This window comes from Montipora foliosa, chromosome 8, assembly GCF_036669935.1.
Source record: "Montipora foliosa isolate CH-2021 chromosome 8, ASM3666993v2, whole genome shotgun sequence".
NCBI lineage: Eukaryota > Metazoa > Cnidaria > Anthozoa > Scleractinia > Acroporidae > Montipora > Montipora foliosa.
The window spans coordinates 43,388,409-43,395,590 of NC_090876.1; positions in this window are offsets into that span (position 1 = coordinate 43,388,409).

Consider the following 7,182-nt stretch of genomic DNA (forward strand, 5'->3'; position numbering starts at 1 on the left):
TATCCATTTTTCGAATGGCTCTTGCTAGATTTTGTGGGAATAAAGAAACGTACCGGCATTGCATACCGTGCACTAATTTTGCATTTAGTACTAGCGTGACTTCCAAGGTTACGGACTAAACAGGAGCTTTGCGGTCCTTGGGCCATCGTCGCCATGTCGGATGAGGCACAAAACTCTGTTCTTATAATCCTTTCTCATGTCTCGATGCAACGGTTGCAAACACCGAATACATAAAAGTGTATAAAAAGCCTGATATGTCCAAGAAATGTTAGGTTTAATTTTCAATAGGTTTTTAAGGGTATAAAATACAACAAGTGAAGTCAGGTATTTAAGCAGGTGCATCAGCTAGCGGCGAATTCTAGACTGAAAACACTATACGAAGCACACATTCCTTGAAATGAAGGCAAAAGGTATTGCGATAGACAATTGAGAATAACGTTAATATTGTACACAGTCTACCATCATTAGAGCGAAAAAAAAAAAAATGAATGAAATGGTATCGAACATCAATATGTTTCGACCTCCGTTGATTGACTGGGTTCTTGGACAAGGCGATTGTACCTTAGTTGTCCTCAAAAATCGAAACTTGGCCACTTACCTCACCAATGTCCTTTATCATTTGAGTGAGGTACATACCTTCTTGGACTGCTGCTGCCAGAGCAATATACTCAGCTTCATATGATGATAGAGCCACTGTTGGTTGTTTCCTTGATTTCCAAGAAATAAGAGGACCGGCTCTACTAAAAATGAAACAGTACCCACTGATACTAAGTCTGTCATCTGTAGATGACGCCAAATCAGCATCACTGTAGCCTGTCAGTTTAAGACCATCATCACACTTTCTATAGCACAAATTCAAAATCAAGAGTCCCCTTCAAGTATCGCAACACATGTTTTAAGGCTATCCAGTGTCCCTTCATGGGAGCAACCAGGAATTGTGACAACTTAGTAACAACCCAGCATGTCTGGTCTGGTCTGATGCATGTCATAGCATACACCAAACTACCCACTGCTTCACGGTATCATCTAGGATCCACAGGGGTTTCACCGTCAAACTCAAGCTCTGTTCTGAAGGTGTAGACCTTGGCTTACAATTAGACATTTCAAATCTCTCAAGCACCTTAGTGATGTACCCCTTTTGATTCATCTTTACAAAGCCATCTCCTTGCTCAAAGTGAATACCCAAAAAGTATGAAAGTCTACCCAGATCTTTCATATGAAACCTCTCCTTCAGCATTCCTTTAGCTTCAGAAATTAGCAACATGTTGCTTGCTGCTATAATTATGTCGTCTACCCAGACCAGCATAGCAACAAATCCACTTCCAACATGTTTGGTATACACACAATTGTCAACAGGGCTTTGAACAGAACTGTTCTCCAACAAGAAACAGTGTAAAACATGGCTCAGATTTCCACCCCCTTGCTTTAGGCCATACAAAGATTTGTTCAATTTATACACAAGTCTCCCTCCACTCCCTGAGGGAACTTCAAAGCCTTCAGCTTGATCCATGTAAATCTCACAGTCAATAGGGGCATTGGGATATGCAGTTTTCGCATCCATTTCGTGCAAAACCAAATCATTTTGTGCTGCCATTTGCGTTAGCACACGCAATGATGTGAGATTAGCAGTTAGTGCAAAGGTTTCCCGAAAATCAATACTTGGCTGTAACCCTTAGCAACATACCTGGCTTTAAAAGGTTTAGCATCAGTGGAAATTTCTTTGATAGTGTACACCCAACGACCCCCACTGCATTTTTGCCCTCTGACAAATCAGACAATGTGTTGATATTAAGTAAAATAAAGCGTAAGCGGAGGAGGCACCAAAACTGGGTGCTCATTATTTCCCGACTTTGTGTTCTCATTTGGCTGGCTTAGTATGTTCACTATGCTAATGTTCTGGGTATTAACTATCGATTGAGTTTGTGCATTGACATGCAAAGAATTGACGGAAATCACTGTGAAGAAATTTTGCGTACTGATTATATAATGAGATTGTGTACAAGACAAGATACATCAGTTATTTCACTGCGCGCATTCACAAAATAGATAACTCACTACGCACATTTTTGCGTACTGAGTAATTAATTATTTTTGTCTACTTGCTATGACGTATGTTATAATTAACCACGCAAAACTTCTGCCTGACGACTACCTACGGGGTAGCAGAATGTTTCGCCCTCTTGCGAGTTCGCCCGCTCCAAGCTTGACTTCGAACCCTGTGCCTAAACGGTTTTCAGTTTTTTTTTTCGGCTAAACAATCCAATGTTTTTGAAAGCAAGCCAGACTTATGTCTTGTATCCATTGCCGAGCTAACAAACATAGCTTTCCTTCCATTCTCCAGAGCAGCCAAAAAAGAATTTCCTGTGAAGAAAAGATGTATTTGTCTCAATGATAATTAATTTTGTTGCCTTTTAAACAGAAAAGTTGGCGTTAAATTTTTACTGTTTCGAAAGTAATCTTAATATGAAAATAACTAGTGTTTGAAGGGGATACCTCACTCCTCACGTTTTCCCAAATTTCACCTTCTGGCCGATTTTCCTATCTACTTGACCCAACCGGAAGACCTGGTCACAAGCTAGTAAAGAGCACAATTCTCTAGCCATTGCTAACCGATCAGTACTTTAACAACAAAAACAACAACAACAGCAACAACTTTATTCTACCCAAATATCATTATTTATTTTTCTGGGGTTTTTATTTTATATTATATAACTATTTTTCTGAGGTATTAATTTCAATCTAATTTCAACTATAGAGCAAAGCGCGGTTTGAGACAATCGCAAGAGAAAATAATGATATTTACCGGCCTTTGTTCCAGATTCAAACTCCATAACAGTATCTCTATCTTTCGAGAAGAATTTTATCAAGTGGTCGTAAAATGCTGTAAAGTATTCATCTCCCAGTTTCGTGGTTGCCGATTCAATCAAATTATAGCTCTCAACTGTTCGCGAAGCGGACCAGTGACCAACAGTAAACTGAGGCCGTGACCACTTCATTTAGCTTCATACCTATAAAGTTAAGAAAAAACGTCATAAAGCGACACAGACATCCAAATACTCACAAGCACATAATTTTGTCATGAGTTAAGGGGGGTGGCTCTTAACTAACCAACTGTTGCCATGGTCCCCTTCATTTATAGAATTCCCTTTATTCTGAACAATTATCCTTCTTTTTTTTTTGCCAACTGTGGTCTATTTAACATTCCTTTGTGTGGTTTGACTCAAACACATATTAGAAAATCTCTAAAAGCTCAGCGACGTAACCACGTTTTTCACAAATTCTTAACGCAAACGTATGAGAAGATTCTAACACAAAATCTGTAGCATGGATTTTAAGAGAAATCCAAAAAATTATGATCTCCATAAGACCCTCCTTTGATACACCTCAAAATGTCAGTTCCATTTTTTGTCCAAATATCAATTCCATGTTACAGTTTACGAAAGAAAATGAGTCGGTTTCCATCCGGTGAAAAACCTTTCGTTTTCTGGGAGCCTTTACCTGTAAAAAGAAAAATGTAAGGTTGTCGATAGCTTTTATACGTTGTGTGACATTGTGTACATTTTGCTTTCATAACCGCGTTATTAAGATTCATTCGCTGTCTATAATCGGATTAGGGATGAATCGCTCGCCTAGTTTAAGGAGGTTCGAAAGGGTTTTTCGTTGCTATGGTGTTTGTGAAACGATGAAAGATGCCAAAGAAGGATATTTTATAGTGTAGGCAAACTACAAATATCTTTACAACTCTACTGTTAGATAATACTTTAAGGGCACTTGTGACGTCATATCAGTTACCATGGCAACACGCCAGGTACACAAAAAAGCCCTCTAAATTTCAAATTATGAGACTTATCTGAAAACCAAGTCGGTGACCTACCGCTTTAAATTTCTTTCTTGGAAATTTCCCTAAATTCTTTAAATTCTTAGGGAGTATGACAAAAAGTTATCAATTAGAATTTAAGATACATCGAAAAAGGACGTTTCATAGTTTACAGAATTTTTTCTCTAGAAAACTTTACCCCACCTTTTTTATTTGATACGTGAATGCAAAAAATCAAGATAGGTCACCGAGTAAAATTTCAAGATGAACACATTTTTTTTTTGCGCTGGTTTTATTTCCGGTTCGCGTGATCATCAATTTCACTGGCAATGCATCGCAAAAGCTTCCATCGATAATGCACCTTCCATGTTTTTATGATGCCAGCATCTAGGGGTTGAGTGCGTGAGGTGGTGTTCTTTGGATGAAATTCAATTTTGATAGTCGAGAACATACCTTTGATAGAAGAGGGATGGCTGGGCGCATTGTCCTGTCGGTAAGTGTGCTTAAGCTTGTTGTTTAATTTGGTCAGGACGTTTATCATAATGTCTGACCTCATCCACGCCTTGTCATTACTGAAATAATCAGCCCCACAAGGACCAGAGATATCTGGCCAATTTTCCGAAACAGCGGTTTTCACTACTGCCAATTAGGATAGGAGTTTCTTTTCCACCAGCGGTATTAACAAAAAACGCTTCTGTGATTCTTTGCTTGGCATTTTTCCCACCTCTGCAGCGCTTGCGCCTTTCTGCAAAGGAATTCTCAGGTAGCGCATTCCGCATTGTACCAGTTTCATCCTGTGACTGCCTCGTACGCACACCTCGCGTCCCGAGGAGTTTCAACTGAAATCCAGGCGCCGTTGTTATCCGCAAGATAAAAGTATGTATATATTTATTCCAGAGCTTGAGATAACAACTTAGTGCCGCTTAACGACATAGAACACATCACACATGTGAAGAGAACAACAACAACATGGCGGGAACACAGCTCGCAGGAGCGGTTACCTAGCTAATTGGCGGAAACTGCGGTACTGCACTAACATGGCTCCCCAACTGTCTTTACAGTTGCAAAATATAAAAGCTTTGAACTTCCATGTAATTAGAACAAAAACTAAGCTCGAGCCCAGAAGGTACTGTAAAGATCTGTTCAAACGTTGATTAAAATCAAGTGCTCACAAAAGCAAGGTTTGTCAATGTTCCTTATGTAAGCGATAAGTATTCTTTGCTGGCTCCTCTATGGGGACTTCCTTAGTCTCCTGGCGAACATCATCATCGTCTTTCACTTCGTCTGCAGTCAGCGGTAGAACGAGTTTGTGTATAGGTCTGTTTAGATACGAAAGCGGACCTTGGCACTTCCCATGTTCGTCTAAATTTCCATCTGCCGTCAGTAACTTTATCTTTCCGACAAGACCGTCTCCACTTGGGTACACTTCTACTATTTTTCTGACTGCTCACTTCCTTCTCGCTGCTTCGTTTTCTTTAGAGATCACTATGTCACCAACGGTGATGTTTTTCTTTGGCCGAACCCATTTGTGTCTAACTTGTAACATTTAAAGATATTCTTCACGCCATCTCAGCCAGAATTCATTAGCACAAAACTGCACTCTTCTCCACCTTATACGACAGTACACGTCAGGTCTTTGAAACTCTTCTGGAGGCGGTAACACTCGTTTGGGTTTCATAGTTAGAAGGTGGTTAGGCGTTAATGGCTCGGGGGCTTCTGCGTCAGACAGGTAGTCAACACTGAGAGGCCTTGACTCCACGATACACTCCACCTCCGTCAGAAATGTTCGCACAGTTTCATCATCGAGTTGGTTTCCAACTATCATTAGGAGAGGTTCAAATTAAACGTGCAAATTAAACGTTCCCACGGACCTCCCATGTGACTACAGTGTGGTGCACTGGACTTGAATGAGATCCACTCACATTTATTACTCAACAAGTACTCTTGGACGTGGTCTTAAATTTTCTCGGATAATGCTGTTTTGAGCTCGTTTCGCGCACCAATGAAGTTGGTTCCTTGGTCGCACCTCAGTTGTCTCGCGATTCATAAAACGACTTAGTGCATTGATAAATGACGAACTGTCAAGTGAGTTGGCAGTCTCCAAATGAACACTCCTCGATCCCATACGCGTAAAAAGTACTCCATAACTTATCCTTGCACATTTGCTGGAGAATCTGCTTTCCTTTGAGCGTTACAGGAGCTAAGTATCCATTGGGATCGTAAATAGAGCCGACAACTGATAGCACCCCTCTTCTGGTTAAAGGGCGATCGCAAAGCTCGATACGGAACCGGAAGCTGTCGCTTTTGACGCTAGCGGATCTACCGCTAAGTTCAGTTCCTTGTTACCCTTCGCATGATCTTCTGCTGGAATAGCTTCAAGAACTTTCTTCTTGTTCGAGACTATCTTGTGCAATCTGAGACACGCTTTTTCACAGATGCCTTGACTAGCTGGCTTTAATCAGATGTATGGCTTCAGAAACGGTTGGCTCAGATTTAAGCCCATCATCGACATAGAAATTCTTGCGTATGAATGTAGCTGCATCGGCACCGAATTCTTCTTCACCATCATCTGCTGCTCGTCTGAGCCCATAGTGCGCACAACCTTGGGAGCTGCTGGCGCCGAACAGATGAGCTTTCATACGGTACTCAGTTACTTCTTTCGACGGGTCTCCGTTTAGCCACCAAAAGAAACGCAATAGGTCTCTGTTATTCCGAGACCACAAACTGATGGAACATACTCTTTATGTCCGTCATGAAGGCAACACTTTCCTGGCGAAAACGACACAGGGTCCCAAACAGATCATTCATAAAGACAGGACCTTGCAGCCGGTAGTCATTGAGGCTGACACCATTGTACTGCACTAAACAATCAAATACTACGCGTATCTGTCCTGGTTTTTGAGATGGTAGACTCCTGCATGAGGATCATAGTTAACTTCGGCATCTTGTACTTAAACGCGAACATCAGGGACTCTTTCTGGACATTGTTAAGTTAGGTCCTTCATAAGGGTCTGGTAGTCTGCAAAGAACTTTGGATTCGTTTTGAATCTTGCATTCAGTTGGTTCTATCTTTTTACAGCAAGTTGACGGTTGTTGGGAAGACACGCGTTGTCAGGTTTCAAGGGAAGTGGCATTTCGTACCGTCCATGAGATTGCTTCTTCACACGATTCTCTCGGATCGTCAGAAATCTCTCATCTTCCACGGAATAGGGTTTCTTCTTGTCACCTGTCTCAGCAAAGTCAGTTTCCAACACACGAAGAGCTTTTTCTGGGTCAATGATCTCTTTAGCCTTTGTAGAGAATGCAAAGCCGCTTGGAATTTCTGACACTTGGACTCTATTGCACACACCTTCCTCTCTATCTTC